At 40.7% G+C, this 18,876-nt stretch overlaps 1 protein-coding gene and 1 long non-coding RNA gene across 2 annotated transcripts in view; one reads left to right on the top strand and one right to left on the bottom strand.

Moving 5' to 3' along the window:
- RERG (RAS like estrogen regulated growth inhibitor) overlaps positions 1 to 387 on the bottom strand; it is a 103,787-nt gene extending 103,400 nt beyond the window's left edge. The window contains exon 1 of the mRNA XM_051784494.1: positions 312 to 387. The gene's annotated coding sequence lies outside the window, so the exon portion shown is untranslated. The remainder of the gene's footprint in view (positions 1 to 311) is intronic.
- A 3,335-nt stretch (positions 388 to 3,722) lies between these two features.
- On the top strand, positions 3,723 to 6,216 carry LOC127469775 (uncharacterized). Its single transcript, XR_007904065.1, has 3 exons — positions 3,723 to 3,818; positions 4,515 to 4,631; positions 6,117 to 6,216. It is a non-coding gene; the product is annotated as an uncharacterized LOC127469775 (long non-coding RNA).
- Positions 6,217 to 18,876: the final 12,660 nt, after the last annotated feature.

Here is an 18,876-nt window from a genome sequence, read left to right as displayed (position 1 = left end):
CTGCCCCGCAGGTCTGTTTTACCTTTCTGTGCAGATACCGACTCATCACCGCCTGCCCCGTAACTCCGGGCGGTCCCGGCAGGTGCCGCCCGCCCGCCCGGCTCAGGGCGGCTCCCGCGGCTGCGGACACCGGCGCTGCCCGGCACGCCCGGCTCCGCCACCCCTGCGGGCACCGCGGCCCCCGGCGCCGCATCCTCCCGCCGCACGGTATCCTCTTCATCCCCCCACCACCACCTCCCGGCTTCTCCCTTCTCCCCTCCGCACCCGCGGAAAACCCCCCGCGGGCGCGCACAGCCCCGCCCGGCGCTCACCTCTTTGCGCGCTGCCGGCAGCGCGGAGGGGCCGCGCTCGGCGGTGCCCCCGGCGCGGCGCTCGGCGAGGGAGGCACGGCCCGGCCCCGGCCCCGGCCCCGGGCGCTCCCCCGGCGCTCCCCCGGCGCAGCGGCGCGGCCGCACACGGCACAGGGTCCGCCCGCCCCTCCGCCCGCCCGGCGGGGCTCCCGCAGCGCCCGGGCCGCCGAGCGGGGCCGCCGCGCCCCCTGCGGGCCGCCGGGAGCGGCGCTGGGGCCGGGGCCGATGCCAGTGGCGGTGCCGGGGCCGGTGCTTTTTCGGAGGAGAGGACGCAGCCCTGTAATTGGGAGCGCTCGGCGGTACCGCAGCGTTTAATTACGGCTGTTGTTCGCTTGCACGAGTTCTGAGCGAAGCGCTTGCTAGCGCCGAGTCTGCTCCGCGGGTTATTTTAGCGTCTCAGGTATTCTCCTTCCCCTCCCTCTCGCTCGCTTAGTGCTGCTCGCCAGCACCAGTCTGTGCAACCCTGCGCAGAGCCGGAGTGTCTCCCTGTCCTGACACACATGACAGCAAAGAGACAGTAGGGCTGCTGCCCCATTGGGCTGCTGCCCCCCTAGACCGCTTTCCGGTAGCATCAATTTTTCACGCAGAGCTCTTCCGACTTTCTCACGTGGCTTATGGCAAAGGAGAGTGTCGTTACTTCAATTTGCAAATGTGTAAAATGAATGGTGTAAAGACATCAGCCTCTCCAAGAGGTTCGTGTCACAGCCAGGGACCAACTTCTGAAATTACAGGACCAAATTTATCAGGCAGCTCTTACTTCCATGTTTATTAAACTATCCAGTAACATAAAGATACATTAGTAACAGATGTGAACCAGAACTGGAAAGCACTAAGAGTTCAGTGGATGTTCCTCCTCTGTTTCTGTTCCAGCCCAGATCTGAATGAGATACAAAGCGAGTAAAAGAAAAAGCTCTCCACTCACTGTGTTCCTTGATGCAAAATTAAATAGGGGTTGGATTGGAGAAGATCTTCCATGGTCCAAGTTTCTCTACAGGAGCATGATAAACGTTTAGGAGGCAGGGTGGCAGATCTGAGGAGAAATGAGCACCTACTATTCCCTCCAAGATGTGCCAGCTGCAGGCACTCAGGAGCAGATCTTAAAATAGTTTCACTGCATATCATTGAAAAGCAAAAAAAAAAAAAAAAAAAAAAAAAAAAATAAAAGGCAGATGTGAAAAGCAGTTGTGTGGTTAATGCTTTACTTGTTAAAAATAAACGCTGGATCTTTAAGCCTTCACTCACTGTTTGGTTTGCATAATTTAGAGGGATTAGCTTTTTCCATCCTCCTAAGAGAGGAACTGGTGAGTGTCTATTTTGCATCTGGGGAAATGTGCACTAGTCTCGAGGCCTGACATTTGTTTTGTGTCTGTGGAATTCACGCCGTATGGGGCTGTCAAATTAAATATGATAACTGGCTTTTCCAAAGCAGCAGATAATTTATTGGTCATTAAAAATCCTAGTGGCTGTGCAGTCAGCTTGTGCTGAAGTCTCTTATTGGTGCCAAGGCATAAGAATTTAGTAAACACTAAACATGGACACAGGCAAAGGTTTTGGATGGTTCAGGCCCAAGGCTGGTCCAGGGCTGCTTCAATTGCTACTTGTTTTCTGAGTACTCACTGTGTTTCTCATACATAATATTGATGAGTTTGAGTGGAGTTTTTTCTACCCAAAATGGGTTTTGAAAGCCTTAGGCTTTAGTCCTGTAGACCAAGGGCCACCTTGCTTTGTCATAAGCAATATTTTTTTGGTACTTGTGTCTGACATGGTATATTTTCTCAGTGGCACTGCCACTTCTGCTGATCAAAAAAATGCTTATGGTTGTTATCTTGGAATGGGTAATGAGATCATTGAGTGAAGACCACTGATTGCCTGAATGATGGGGCAGGTTAATTTTCTACCCTTCCATTTTATGAAAATTAGGGAGAAAGGAAGCAAAGCTGAATGTATGTGGGGTCTGAACCCAGATAGTCTGTGTGCTGTCAGTCTAAATTCAGCCTGATCCATCAGAAGTCAGGAGAAACCCCTTTCCACCCACCAGAGCCATGTGCCCTGGATTTCTCCCTCTTTCCCCTTGCATCTTTGATGAGTCATAGTGTTTCACAGCTTAATTCATTTTTTAAAATAGTACTTTGATATATTTAAAAATGTATTCTTGTTTTACCAGGAAAAAGAGCAGTCCCAGCACAGGATAGCTGGCTTGTGGGAATTATTGGCTGAGATGGAGCTAAGGGTTACTCACTCTTTTTTGTAGGCTCCTTTTCTACACCTGTCAAAGCAGTGAAGTGTTTCTACTCACAGTCATCAGTGAGTTTATCTGTGGCTTTTGGACTCCTAGGGGCAACACTGAGCCTTGCAATAAGGCAGAGCAGGCGACCTCCTCTCCCTTGGGGAGCACAGGCACTGCAGCTGAGTCACCACCAAAGAGCTGGGCCCAGCCATGCTGAGAACATGGAAACTGTGGCTGCAGGTTCTGTAATGTGGGCCTGCACCTCAAAACAATTCAGATTGTTTTCTTAATTTTCACAGAATATCTTCTGAATGTTTTTGTGTTGGCTTTCAGTAATGTACATAAATCTGTTCAGTTATGTTAAAAAAATTACAACTTTGTCATTAAATCATGAATGACCTTTACTGTTAGTTTGATTTATAGTCAATATGAAGTATTGCTCTTTCAAATTAATATAGCATTTTCTCATATTTTTTCCTGTAGCTTATAAAACACTGAGTTTATTGTGATGAGTTTTGTTAAGCGTAAGCCAAGGATTTATAACTTCTTTTCCTTTCAACTTTTCCCTCAATATATAGAAGAAAAATCAAATATGTGTTTCTAAGATGCAAGGTTTATTCTTAATAATTTTTCATGTCTAATGGAGTAAATAAGGCCACAATCCTGCAAATATTTGTTTGTGTTTAGCCTCCCATGGGCAGGCTTAATGGAGTGGCCAAGGCAGCTACAGCTTCCCCATTAGTACCACTCGAAGGTGCATTGCATAGCTGCTGGCAGAATCCAGGCTTCAGCATTCTGAAGGGCACAGGAGATACACAGGGGATGCTTTTCACAACATCTTGTGGATCTCATGCATGAAAATGCCTCTATGCTGTGCCCTAATGCAGACCTTCTGCCTCAGTAGGTGTTTGGCACGTTTGTGCAGAGATGTGTGGGCTTGTTGCAGTAGCAAGACTTTTGTCAGGTATATTTGACAGTGATAGATGTGCAAAGCTGAGACACACAGCTCAGTAGGAATTATTGCCAAGTGGAGTAGCAAGGTATTAGCTTATGCTTTATGACACGTGGCCAATAGATACTCTTCCTGTTGCACAGGGTAAAATGCAGAAATTTTGCTAATTTTTGATTCTTCTCATCATTGACTAGGTTGTATCCTGATAATCTGTCCTTAAAAATGGGCAAACTGTGACTCCACACTCACAGAAATACAGCTGTGACTGCTCTGACTCCATCACAGCCTGGTATGTTATTATTGGGTTTGCTCTTTGTTTAGAGTTTGCTTTTCTGGTATTATTTCTCCCTCCACAGTTACTCAGATCACAGAGAGGTCCTTTAAGAGGTTTTCGATAGTGTAAAATTAATTATGTATTATCAAAAAGAAAGTGGGATGACTGTAACTCTCTTGTACATATTTTTAATGACTAAATATTTACTTGCTTTAAACCTGAAGAAGTTCAGTTTCTTCACCAAAGTAAGACTGGACTAAAAATAAATCAACTAAAGAATAGTCTGCAAATTAGTTAGTACCCTCCCACCAGAGAGATTTGTGTTATGGTTTTAATAACATCCACTTAGAGAATTAAAAACCACTGGTAACAGTTGCAACAAATTTTGCAACAAATGTGCAATACCAGACTTTATTAATGAATGAGTTACAGCGCTGTGTCATCTTAATTTCTTACAGATGTGTTCACGTTCTTTGAAAGGACCAGTAGAAATTGTCATAAATTCATTTACTGTTCACAGTAATGAATGCTAGCCCTTATCCTTCCTCCATGGTATTATGATTGCAATCTGGGTTGCCGTAGGGATCCCACTGCAATTCATCATCGCCTCAGTGTTCAAATTCTCTGGTGGAACCAGATATTGGTGTCGACAACATCTGGAGTTTTACGTCTCTCATCTTTTTTTCTGCCTCCTTCCTTCTGTTTAATCAGGAGAATGGGAAGGGGAAATTGCTGCCATCGTTAATATCTTCAAGACTCCAAATGACTGCTGGGACTTTGGAGGATATTTAGATGTAGGATGGAGGAGACACAGGCCTGTTCAAAGAGGTGAGACTGAGGAACATCTGCTTTTGGCATACTGTGGTGCCAGTTGTCATAGCATGCCTGGAAAGGTGGGAGGCCACTCTTCCATCTTCCATTCTGAAGCCAAGCTGTGGATTTGACATTTCTTTCTTCTCCAGAACACCCACAACGTCCTCTGGGATTTTTGTGGGACACGGCCTAGAATGGAATTCGAAGCGCTCTTCCTCCTACTGCTTCTCACTCTCACTCTCCTGAATCCTTTTTTCTGTTTCCAACTCAAAGCCAATGGGCTGTGTGACATATATGGGTTGGTCCTATAACTCCCTTTCACAGGAGAGTGTCTTGGCAACCATACACCCCATTTCTTTTACTGGGGCCATTTCATGTTGTATAAAATAGTTCTGTATAGTTCTCTCTCTTGTATCAAGGAGAGCCGTATGTTAATTTGGATTTTAAGCAGGAATCTTTATCCATGCCTGATCAAATCCTGACTTGCTTCCCACCCGAGTAATTCAGATGCAAATCCATTCTCAGGGGCAGGGTTCAAACAAGCTCAGGGATACGCTGCAAGGTAAATCTTGAGTGTGGGCTGTTCCTTTGCATAGAGTGTGTCTGCCTGTCTGACAGTGTATGACAAGAGACTGCTTTGTGGGAATGTGACCTTGGCACAATAGACATGTCCTTCCTAAAAGGGCCTGATAACACGTGCAACAAGGTGCTGTGTGAATACTGGGCATGGCCAGGTAGCAGGATGGGGATACACAATGCTGCCAGAGAACATCCATAGACGTCGCTGAAAGGGCTCACTCTGCAGTCCTGTGGCTAAGGCAAAGACAAATGCAGCAGTTTCTGCCATAAAGAATGTTTAGTTACACCTATGAAAACTTTGGTGTGACAAAATGATAGCATCCTGACTTTAAATAGTGTGGTATTTATGGATGGTGTAGTCTTGTGAGTTTGGAGAGGGATGGAATCAGAACTCTTCGACAAAAGACAAAATTCAGCTTGGCATCATATACAAAGCACTGGCTAAAGGAAGGGTAAAGATAAAAGGGGGGAAAGGGAAGAAATTGTCACCATGCAAATAATTTTCTCGACTCTTCTGTCTAAGCTATCCAGAACTGAAATGCTTCTTTTTATGTTAGCCAGACCACAACATTAACAGAAAATGAGATTTGTTTGTTTGTTTGTTTGTTTTAAGAGAAACAGACTTTTATCCTTTTCTTGTTTTCTCACTGTGTGTAAGAGACAGGAATTTTGTTTATAAAATCCAGTAATGTTTATAAATTCTCCAGAAACATGCTTTTGTGCTTTCTTCTGTCTTGTCTGCCGTGCTTGTGGGAGAGGCTCACATAAAGATAATTCATCATCCACATTCAAATATAGCCCTTAAAATCCCTAACATCAGCTTGATAAATGTTTGTCCACAGATGTGTTGTGACCACTGCCTATCATGCCAAGTAATATTTTTACAATTTTTGTCCTTCTTCATCTATCCAAATCCATCAGTTGTATTCCAGGACTGTGCTGTGCTAGGGAACCAAGCTTTGTGTATCCAAACACTCTGCAACTGGAATGGTCCCTGCACAATTCATGGCATCTTGTGAACATCTTGAAGGAAAAATAGTAAGTATGTTTTTCAGTCAAGGGTTGAATGATCTGCTGTCCATCAGTCTTGCTAACTCAAACCTGATTCACCTACCCAGGGCTGTTGGGGACTGAATTATTTCTTCTCTCATTCATCTCATCATCCATCATGTGTGCTTAGACTATGTAATTTTGCCATGAAGTGCACCTGTGTATTCCTTCTCTTTGGTGCTGTTTTAGAGAATGATTCTCTGGAATTTACATTACCACTTTTCTCCACAATATTTGGGGACCAGTTGTGGAGCAGAAAAAAACCCCACCAACTACTTAAATACTTGACATTTTAGCATCATCTAAATACTTTTTTGGAACTATCCCTGAATTCATTATGCAGAAAGCAATGAAGAGTCTCAAGCAACCTCGGACCCTTCTCTGTTCAGGGCACAGCTGGTGAAGGAAATGAGCTCTTCCAGCATTATAGGAAATAGTTGGAGTTGGTAACAGATGCTGAGCATTTCTGTTCTGCTCTGTGACTACAGGACATGAGGAGATGGCACTAGTGAAAAATCCATCCTTGTCTGGAAATCATTACTGCTAACCAATCTAGCTTTTGTATAATAATTACTGTTATAATATTGCTTGTCAAAGTTTCTGTGAGCTGGTTTCTGGGGCTGTGTGTGCAGTAAAAGTTTTGGGGATAGACAAAGACTTTTAGGCACCATTTGTAAATGAGTAATTAATAAACCAGCATAAAAGTTCATTAGGACAGAATGAGAGAGGCAGTCAGAGGTACCCTCCAAAGAAAAAGAAGGAAATGTTAGCAAATAGACGTTACAAAAACAATTTTATCAGTATGTTACCCTGGGAGGTGGAGAAAACTCTATAAGGATTAATTTTAAAAAGCAATTAGTAATACCACAAGTTCAGAAATCTTTTAAGCACATGTCAAATTCCTATGGATTCCCTGTTCAACTGATGACAAAGCTTGAAGGATTCAATAAGAAGCAGTAATTAAAATAGCAGAAAAATTAAGTCTCTAGTTCTTTAACCAGGGTTCCCATCTTCATATAAACACAAATCCCATGGAAAACAGTGTAACATTTTTATAGAAATTAACTAACTAAACAGTAGCTAGTTTATTTAAACTGTTCATTATTTCAGTATCCACTGATAGTAGGATAGCAGGAATACAATTAAGAGTCCTCCATAAGGAACACTATTCTCTGATGCCTATACTATACCCTTAATTAGCATGGTATCATCCATAATAATAATGTCTTTTTAAAAATTCATTAAATGTTTTGGGTGCTAGTCAGACAAAATACTAAAAGAACAAACTATTCATTTTTAAGTACTTACAGCTAATACTTAAAATTAGTTTAATTTATTTTTTCTTTTGGCTTTATCTAGAAAAAAAATCCTACAGAAAACTCATAATTTAGAGCAATGAATATAGCTGCAATGTCCCTGCATGATTAAAGAACATCCTGTACAATGGTACATTGTGGGTTTTTTGTTTGTTACTTGGGTGTTCTGCCTCAGGAATGAAACAGCATGTTTTCTCTAATGTCACAAATGATTGCAGTTCAGCCACTTCATACATACAGTTGCAGTGCAAATGAGCACTGAGAAAGAATACTTCAAGTGAAACAGCTTAGTTACAAGAATTTTAAAACACTCTGGCTGGTGTGGGTTAAATTTATTCTAAACTGTGACATTGTAAACAAAAATACCAGTACTTTTTCCATAGTCAAGATGATATCTATTTACAGATTCTATTTACGTCTGGTTAGGGACAGAGTTAATCTGAAGTCCTTGCAGCAAAGAGTGAAAGATTAAGACTTTTCTGTTGTGTTTCAGGCTGAAAAGTCAAAACAACAGCTCATTGCTGTCCTTGAAGCAAAACAAGGAGACACCAACATATTTGAAAGTGTTGTGCACAAAGCAGTAACACTGATGAATATAGTATAAATGGTTTTAAGTATCACTACTTATATAGAAGCTCATCAATTGCTTACCTAAAAGTTTTGGTTAAAAATGTTAGAAGATAGTTGTGTTTCAAATTTTTTGATGTCTGCTTGGGAAGTCTTTAAGGGCTCATGATAATGATGAAGAATTCCCAAGCACACACTTTCTGAGTTTTCTGTTGCTTCGAAAACACCAACTCTTGTCTAAAATTACTGTTAATCGAATCACTATTCATCTTTTGAGTGATTTAATTAAGGGATGTGGAATCTGACGTGTCTCATACCAGCCTGATGTTCAGACAACAGCAATTCACTATTTTGTAAATACCAGTTCTGTTCTAGATGTTTTCAAGCGGGCAGCCAAACTGAGGGAGCCCATACCATCAGTCTTGCATATGATATGAATGTTTCTCTGTGTGTAGGTTACTCTATATTGTGAGCTCTCATGATTCAGTCAGAAAAGGGGCTGAGGTTTCAGCCTGAGAACTACATGATCATATGTGGAGAGTGTCTGTAACTGGTGTCTCCATTCTCAGTGTTACTGTTAGTGGTATCCTGTTAAAAACAGCTGGGGGTGAGTGGGTTATTTCATCCATTTAATACACATCTAGTTCTAAGCTACTGCTCTAACTTTCTGCAGTCCATGGAGTTGCCTCTAACAGGCAGTTCATCTCCTTCTCTCTCTGAAGGCATCTTGGAGGCTCCAGTGTTTCAGTACAACCTGGCAATTTACTGCTGATACAATTGACTTCCAACAACCCTTCTCACCCAGCTGGAGACTGGTCACAGGCATCCTACCTCTTCTTAGAGTCAGTGACCTATTTTGGTGAGATGCATCAAGTTTAGCACACTCATCTTTTTTTTTTCCATTGACTTTGAAATTATTTAAGTAAGTAGCTCTGATGGAGTCATTTACTATTGGTCAAACAAGTCCTATTTCCACCTGATGTCTTGAAGGTTTAGTTCTCAAGGTCCATCCCCATTTCTGAAGTGACTGTCCTGCAGCTGGAGGTGTAAGATTTCTCTCCAGTATTTAAAAATTTGGCATTCACATTCTATGCAATATGACCTACCAGGCAAGTCTGTGGCTTTTATTCTTGTTTTAACAGAAGAGAAATCTATAAAAATGGAATGTGTTTCTGGTACAATTTTGTGTATAATTTTGGTCTGCGGACAATTTTTTGTTTTCCAGACCACAACAGAAGCATTCTGGAAAGCTTCATCTGTGTGATTCCTGAGAGCTTTTCACCCAAAAAACTTTACTCTTAACTCGTGGTTTTGTCTTCCTCTAACTTTCACAATCGAAAACTTACATAGCCACTTTAATGGTGAACTGAAACCTGTCTGCCTTTATTATAAGATCTGAAGCAGTCACCATCATCACCTGCAGCTAAATAAAGAGCTTGATTGTGCCTTCTCTTAAGCCTTAAAGGGGTAGACAGCTTGGTTTAAAGGAAGTCCACTGTTGTCCTCAGTGCTAAACTTCAGTCACTCCCCTGGCAACCCCTGCACCTCCAGATGCACACAGCTGCTTGACGTGGGCTTCAGGGTAGTACCTCTTAAAAGGCACAGACTAGCAATCTGTATTTAGCAGTTTGAATTCCTAGGCTGGATTTCAAATGAAACAAAGATATTTTCCCCTTTTAGGTTTCCTGGGGATGCCATGGTGAGAGGAATGCATTTCATGGTGTTTTTTTTTAAGGCAGGCAGCATGTGCATTCCATGGCCCTGTGCCATCTGCATCGTTAAACCACCTTCTTCCATGATTTATATAAATCTTACAAGCACCAAAACTCTGCTAGCTATCCAGCCAAACTAAAAATAACCTCTGAAAATAATCCAGTGTAAAAATTTGCCTTCCAAGAGAAGAAGCAGTCTATTCTTTACAGCCCTTCAACTGTGTTAAAACACTGATGAAGTTACTGTTTATTGATGATACCAGGAAATTTAAAGCAATTATATGCTTTAAGCTGCTTCCGTGTGATAATTAGAGAAACCTGGTGTAGGTGCTGCTTTGAACTATTAAAATGGTGTTAAATTAATGCTATGGAAGAAATATATCGAGCTCTTAAGATTACACATGCATTGAAATTTCCCTAATGGGGTGCAAATTTATCCCTCATTTTTTTAAATTTGTGCCACTGTTGCACACTCATCCTCTATTTTTCAGTGTTTTCCTGATTGTGTTCATTTTTCACATGACTAATGGGAAGGTTGTATTAATGAACAAAAATTTGCAGAGCAAAACCAACACTGTCAGCGGGGCTGTTCATTAAATCATGCTTTCCATGTATACCAGCCTAAAACAACCCTAATATTTTAACTACCCTGTAAACAACCAAAAGCTGGGGATGTGGTTTCATAATTTTGAAGGGCTTTTATTTTAGGAAGGGAGATACATCTATTTGAGTGCTGCTCTGTTGTCAGTGTAGAAAAGGAAGGATTCCTTCAGGTAACTCAGGACACCTGCAGAGCTTGATTTCTGGTTCATGTAACTCTTGACAGAAGCATCTCCTGATCACTGCTTACAAATGGAGTGAAGATGTTTAGCCTCCCTACATAAAATTAATTTCTTGGAATTAATCCCTTTACCTCCTAAGACTCACAGCTCCCTTAGGTGTCTTCCCACTCCTGTGCCAGGTAAGAGGATGGTATGTAGGAATGCAGACTCCTAGAAATATTTATTAATGGCTACATCAACCACAGATGGTTGTTACATATGAGCTCTGAATTTATCAGAAAAGGTTCATTGCATGCTACATGTGGTGCCTTTGAAATGTAATAGCCAGCCATCTCCTGCCACACAGAGGAAATTTCTAGACAGGGGCCTTACCAAAACTCTTTAAACATTTTCATTTAATACATAAGAAAAACAGAAGAATAACAATAAAAACAAAACAAAACCAAAACCACCAGACCATTGATAGCTATTTTGTGATGTATTGGGTTTCAAACTGCTGAGAGTGAAGCAGAGCTCTGTAGGCAAATCATAACAAGAAATGTTTTCCCTCTGTTATCAGGACAGTAGCACTGTCTGAGTGAACATTTCCAAAAAGAAGTGGGGTGGAGAAGCTTCAGATCCTATGTCTGCCTGGTTTAATAACTGAACTCTGAAAAGCTTTGTCAATCCTATGCAATGAGTATTTGGGAGTATCTGAAAAAAGTGTTGGAAACATTTGTTAACAATAGGGTTTCAGTGGCTGAGTTTGAACTACATTTACTGAAGGCCTCTCTCTGATGCTATTGGTCTCAGACAGCAGCATTTACATTTAAACACCACCTTTAAGCCCAAGGTCCTACATCTCCTGACTTTTTTTTTTTTTGCAATGACTGTAACAATCACTGCGATGTAGAAAGTATGTTTTTATTTCTAGCCTGTCTAGCCTATTGTATGATAGGATTAACCTATATATTCAGTGTTTTAGAATGTAATGGTAATTTTATTCCCTGTATTTGTCACAGACTAAATAAGGCACATCACCTGTTAGCCCATGATTGGAGGGTATGGAGCAGAGAAATTGCCTGTGTTGGTTGTGGCTCATTTTAGCATGCATACTCTGAACTTGGAAGAGTATAGGGATTAGCACAGCCCTGTGCAAGGATGACACCCAAATTTATGAGTTGTTTCACATCATGTCATGTGGTCACATGTCCCTGAACACACTTGAGCTTGTCTAACCTTGAAGCTCAGCAGGGTTAGACTCCAAAAGCCAATACTGGGTGCAGGCTTCCAGCTTAACATAAAGGGGAAAAATATCACCCTGAGGACAATCAGACCTTGGAAAGGGCTACCCAGAGAGGTTGAGGACTCTGTTCTTGCAAACTTTTAAATCCCAGCTCAAGAAAGCCATGGGCAAGCAAGTCTGAATTCAGTGTGGAACCTGCTTTCAGCAGGAGGCTGAGCTGGAGGACCTGCTGAGGTGGCATCCAACCTGAAGTATTCTAGAATTCTGTGGTCTGAGGTTGAATTTTATGTATTTCAATGCCTTGATGTAATTTTTGTTGATAAAGTTGCATGCTTACATGGGTTGACTGTAATGATAATATTCAAAATTATGATAATTGTATCATAAGAAAGAGGTCATGCTTTGGCAGGAATAGAGAAAAAAATTTAATAGCTTTCTAAAGATAGCACTAATTGCCATAAGGTTTGCTTTGTTTATGCATAGGAAAATTTTTCACCAATTGCTAATGACAGACTAACGGCCTATAAATGGAGAAAATAATAAAATAATAAAAGTAATTGCAGTAGAGTTTCTTAGAATAAAAGCCTTTTTTTCTTTTCTTCTCCTCTTTAAGAAGTATAAATGACCAAAACCAGGGGTATGTTTGTGATAGAAGCAGAATAGGCTGGAGTATTCTCAATTCACAGAAATTACATGATTCAGGTATCACATAAAAGTTTTGCTTTCCAAGATTTGCCCACAACTAAGCTTCTTGTTCATTTAACAATATACTAGTTTTTCTTTCAGATGGAAGAAAAAATACTGGGTATTTTGAAAGGGCATGTTTTTGGGGTTGGTCTTTTATCCTTCAAAATATGTAATAACTCACATGTGTCCAAAGTTGTCTATTTCTTCATTGTTGAAAAAGAACTAATTCATTGTCCCTTTGGCTATTTTGAAGACCTGGATGGCAGGGTTGAAGGGTTTAAAAATGTAAAAAGTCTGACGTTTTCCAACTATTAGAATACACTTTTTTTACAAAGTGTAAAGTGTAATTGCAAAGAGGATTGACTGTTTCAGGAGAGGGAAGTTGTGGGAGCACACACACAGGCTGGCTTTGAAGAGAGAGGGGCTGAATTTTGACCTTGATTTAGGTATTTTGCAGCTGTGATCCTCCTTAGTGGAGCCTGTCAGTTAGAGCTCACTTTTTCTAGGGCCGTGAAATCCAGTCCTGGAGCTGTGGTCTTTGCCAGCAGGCATGTTTTGCTGGTCACTTTTAACTGTAATTAGTCCTAATGGGTTCAGGAACATGTTGTTTGGAGGAAGGTGCTTGTTAGGTGGACCACATGCAACAATGGCAAAGTCCTTTAGGGGGAGGTTTGGTGGAAAAGGCTGGGTTGCAGGGAGAAAATAATCATTTGCATCATATAATTAAGAAATGTATCACTGAGTATACACCTAGTGAAGGTAAATTATGAAGGCTTTTGGACAGATTAAATCTGGAATTTCATATTGTGTGCAATGTTTTGCGGGTTTTTTTTTTATGTAATATATTTAAACGGCACGCAAAATGCATATTTGATCTGAAATGACACAGAAAAGACTAGTAACACAGTCTTTTCAGAGAGACAAGCAGAGAGACAATTCAAATAATTTTGGGAACTGCAGCTGCTATGAAAGGCAGCAGCTTTCTTTGTAGGAGTTGCATGTAAAGATGCCACAGCAGTGTTCTGTAACCTGTAGGAAGGGACATGGAGACAAACAGATATTTAATTACAGTTCTTAAAAGAACATGAATAGAAATTCAGGTTTCTGAACACCTTTTTGAACCTATTCTTTACTTGCTGGTTAAATTAGGCTACACCCAGACTCTAGAACCTTGGAATAGTCTTTAGATTTCCAGGCTGTGTGCATGTCCAGATGTATTTTGATGCAAGTCAAGACAAGGCCCCAGCACACCCCAGCAGTTGTAGTCTGCCTTGCTTCTACCAAAAGGCAGATGGAAACCATCTGGCAGCAAAACAAAGCATTTCTTCTTGCATCTCCACACATCAGTATAAATGTGGGCAGCTTATCTGGGCCCTGGCTCTAGCAGGGCACTGGAACTGATCATATTATTCAAGATACCACAGATCTGTTGATGTTAGTATTTCACTAACTCTTAAGATCCATCTATCCCAGGACCAGCTCAGCTTGCTTTGCTTGCTGAGGGCTGCCCCACTGCATGTTTCTGTCAAAGCACACTGAAGGAAAAACATGCACAAGATTGTATTAATATTAACACTAGAGAATTAACATGCATCATATTATTGACTTCTACCAAAGCAGATTTTGTTTGAGGGATCGTGTGTGAAAGTCCTTAATTATAGTAACTTTATCCAGAAGCATTCTTAGCACACTTACTCAATAACCATCTGGTTTTTTGAAGGATAGTCAAATAATACTCCTTCAAAAAAGAGAAACTAAGTGCTCAATATATTAAAGAAAATCAGGATTAATCAATGATTTACTACATTATAAGCAATTTGCATTTATAATAAAAATACTAAGTATTTAAAATTCTAGCACTCTCATTGAGATGCAAGTGGGAACAATCTGCTTAGAATCATTTGTCTTAAAGCTAACTTGAGCTGGTATTGCTGTTTACTAGATTAGGCAAGATGTTTTTCAGCTGATAAATAAGGAACAGGGGTTTTGCCAGATGATGCATTCTCCTTAAATCAAAATTGACTTTGAAAGGATTTGCTTTGCTTCTTATGTAATTTTTCTCTTATACAGCGTGTCTGAGGTGAGCTTTGGCCAGCTTTGCAATGAGATGTGATTACTTTCTACAGCTCTATTTAACTGCAAAAATTGCTGTGATCTGCAAATCCACTCACATGCTGAAGTTCAGACTGAGCTATTGTCAGAGCTATGGAGAGACATGGAAGTCAAGAGATTGTGTCACTTTTTCTGCATGCTTTGGGAAGGCAAAGAGCAGATTTTGTCCATCAATGTGCAGTATGATGGTGTCAAGTATAATAACCTGTGGAAATTATAAGATTTTCACAACATTTTGTCAAATAATTTCAAACAGAAAAACAAGGTAAAAATGCATGGGAGTTGAAGTCTACAGCAATGTGAAGGGCTGATTTTACTATGTTTTGAATTCAACTAGAATAAAGAAAAACAGAATTTGTTGATGCCTCATAGGTGAATGAGAATTTATTCCCTAGCATACCACGGATTTCTACCTCAGTGATTTTTGCCAGAAATATTGTGAATTTGTTTTTTAAAGACTTGCTACATCTAGAAGTTAATCATCTCTCATAAACATGCAGGCCTTTAAAGCTTATTGGAGGGTAGTAATGGATTTTTATTTCCTTTTTCTCTTCCTTGTTTAAGTCCTCTTGGTTTATGCTTGTTACCAGGCAGAGCTTGTTGGCAAAGAACCTGTGCTTTTTTTCCCTCTCATCACAAAGAGGAGGAAAATTATACTTTGGTATAGTTTTATGCAACTGTACAGCAGGATCTACAGAGGGAAAGACTTTTTTTCCTAGTGACCAGCTGTCTGAAACCAGCAGTGCATGAACACATTCATTCACCCAGATAATAATTTCCCAGATTTGATTTAAGATACTTCATTGAAGTTATTATGTTCATGTAAAAGAGCAACAATATATGAGTGAATCAGGCCTTAGGCCTTGATTTTCATCCAAAAGATAAAAGCAAATGAAGAAATTCAGAGAACAAAACATTGGGTAAAGAACTGGAACTGAACCACTTCTGGAGGGAGATTTAGGACTTAATCCTGCAAAGAAAAATCTTCTCTGGCCCTGATCCAAAACCAGTACTCAAGTCTTAACTCTAATTCCATCAGCAGTTTCACTGAAGCCAAATGTCTGTCCAAGTGCTTTGTAGACTGGGGCCAGAATATCAATGATTTGCAGAATTAAGCCCTCAAAGAAATGATCTTGGTCAAGTGATAAAGATTTGACCAATGGGCTGAACTTGGAAGAGAGATAGGAGGATCTAGCTAGGGCATATCAATGGGTTGTAAAGTCAAGTGAGTATTTAGGAAGTTGCAGCAAAACCTGCTGAAAGAAAGTAGCTTTGGTATTCTTTAAACATTTTCAACTTTTTTTTTTTTCCAAATAAGTTCATTTCTAAACAAGTTTTGAAATAATACAATGTTTTTGAGAACTGATAATTTTTGTTGTGGCAAAATTCCTTTTTTTTTTTTTTTGCCCTCAAACTTTCAACCCAAATTTGTTAGGTTGGAATTTAGAATCAGAATTTAAGCATACGAAAATGCCTCTGCATTTGTTTTCTGGATGTAGAGGTTGTTTCCTGGCTTTCTTCTGAAACAAATACTTCTGGTGTCCATTCTAGTTATTTGAGCAGTATATATCACTCTTCTTTTTGCAGTTTAGTGGTACATGTATATAAATGATATGTGTAATATATTCTTATTATTTACCATCAGCATACTGATGCAGGCTATATCATAACCCATTCCTTGCAGATTGCTGTTTCTTGAGCTGAAATCTTTCTTAAACCATTTTAGAGGTTTGTTCCATGGTTCCTACTCTTTTCAAGTAGACAGGAGAGAAGTATTTAGGCTGTGGGGGTAAAAGGCAGTATCTGAATGGTGAATTTCTTTTCATAAGGCAAGTATGCCTGTGGATAACTGCTTGACACTGAATGTAGGTTTGGTAAGAGCATTCCATGCTGAGTGAGGTGGGAGAGCAGCTCAGAGCACTCAGAGACAGCCCAAAGCTGGCCAGTCTGCCTTAAGGGGTGACAGCAAGGACTGATTTTGGGGAGCCTGGATCTGCCTGTGGTCTCCCCTCTCTAAGGCCAGGTTGTGTTTCAGCAAAAGGACCACACTCCCCATCCCTCCCAGCCCCGGGAGAGGTGTGTTGGCAGAGGCTCCTGGAGTGGGAGAGTCACCCTGTTGCTTCCTCCCATAGCTGGGCCTTGAGTGGTTTCAAGTCCTGCGGGGCCAGTTATGTCTGGGGTCTAGGGCTGCTGCATTTTGGGTTCTGCATGTTCCTTTCCAAACCAAATGTGACAAAAATTTCCTTTATAAGCAGTGATTTGTGCAAACAACCCAGGAATCCGTAGCTCTCATGTGGCTCAGAGTTCAGCTTCAATTTTGAGCTCACGCTCATTGTCTTAGAGCAAGCTGGTTTAGAACTCCTCATGCTTCCCAGGGTTTGCATTAACATCCAATGCTTGTTGTTGGTTTTTTTTCTCCTTGGACATTTGGATCTGGGACTGTGATTTGTGCTATTTGAGACAGGATATTTGGATCCAGACATAAAGTTTATATGTAGATTTAATCTGAGCTGTCTCTAGTTATGAGGACATGCAGAGGAAGAGAAATGGGGAGTAAAGAAGGTGACTAAATTCCCCAGTGTGTTCATGTTCAGCTTCATTTGTATTTGGACAGAGATTTGAAATGATTTTCAAGTTATTTAAACAGGCTGCCTCTTTGTGTCTTAATCTAAACTGGACATCTTTCTAAATAGATGTTTTTAAAAACCCTACTATAAACTAATTTTAAATTGCTGATGTGATGCAGGAATTCCTAATTCAGAATCAATGGCTTGTGGTATTTTACTGTTTCCACTGGATGATATACTGGTTAATCATTAAGATGATTAAGAGGAAGACATGAATGAAAGTAACTGCAGATGGTTCTTAAACTGCTGGAGTGCTACATTCAGATTTCAGATAGACCTCCAGCTGTTTATGTTCTCAGTATGCAAAGCAAAGGTTGCCCCACAATTAACTTTTACTGCAAGCACCCAGCCAAGACTTTGACCACACAAATGCCTACTAAGAAAATTTCTACAGTATACCACTTCCTTTACATTTATGCCACGCTTCATTATAGGTGGTAAATAAACATTAGATAGCAAACAACCAACAAGAGTCCTTTTGTCTGCTACCCTACATAGGAATCATCTAACCTTAACAGGAAAGATGTGCTTTTGCAGTTCAACCAAGCTGGTAGTAGTCTTTCTATATTTGCTTTTCCTTAAGAAAATGCAGTTCATGCCCTTTCCCACTGAATAAATGGTTCTAATTATCTGTAACATTTAACATTTTTTCCAGTGTTTAATCACTGGCTTCCAAAAAGCCTGGACTTGGAACAGAGCCTTGAAATTCTGCATGACCACAACAGTTGCTCTTATCTGACTTAATCTTGCCCACCTCAGGGATAATTTACAGCTATTTGATCTTCTGTGTAAAATACATCCAAGGATAATGACCTATAGCCTCCTGCAGTCTCACTTGCTCACACAGGATATTCCAGGGTTGCTTTGGTTCAATTGAGAAATAATATTTTCTAAAAGTAGCCTCAGTGAAAGCCGTTCCACCCAGGAAAGAAAGCCCTGACCCTCCATCTCTCCTGTGCACCTGGTGGGCCACTCTCAGCACTCCATGGGCAGCAAAAGCTTTCTTTGAGGGCACCTTTTGTCTGGGAGGAATCTTCGTCCACACTGAATTTTGGGAGTCGAATGGCCAATTTCTGCACAGGGCTCCTGGCTACTTGTTTTGGAAAGTCATTTTTACTGTGTGAAAGTACCAAAGTCTAACTTGGGATAATGCTGCTTCCTTAATAAAGATGCTTGCCAGGGTGGTAGAAAATAAAACAATTAAAAAAACCCCACATTACAGCCTATATCATTAACAACGTTCCTGAAAAAGGGAAACTACACTTAACTGAATGTCTGTGGGTTTTTCTAGTGCCTAAGGAGATTGAACTTTGCTTGTTACTTGTTCAGGGTGGGGGAGGATCCTCAAACAAACACTTGGGTACAGTGTTTGTTGTGCTCCAGAAGTGGCTGCTTCTCAGTACCCCTGATGGCTTCAGGCAAACTGGGGTTAATCATATACTCTGCAGAAAGTGGAAAACTGGTGGCCTCTCAGATGTTTAGGTTTGAAACTACTATTCACTCTGCACAAGACAAAAAAAAAGAAAGGTGTTATCCCAGGGAGCAATCCTTTTTCTTGTTGTTTTCTGCTATTAGCTGAATGACTTGATATTCTGAGAAAGTT

Source organism: Manacus candei, unplaced genomic scaffold (assembly GCF_025592945.1).
Source record: "Manacus candei isolate 608988 ecotype Guabito, Panama unplaced genomic scaffold, ASM2559294v1 h1tg000018l, whole genome shotgun sequence".
NCBI lineage: Eukaryota > Metazoa > Chordata > Aves > Passeriformes > Pipridae > Manacus > Manacus candei.
The sequence above is the reverse complement of the archived record's forward strand: the minus strand, read 5'-3'. Positions and strand labels throughout refer to the sequence as shown.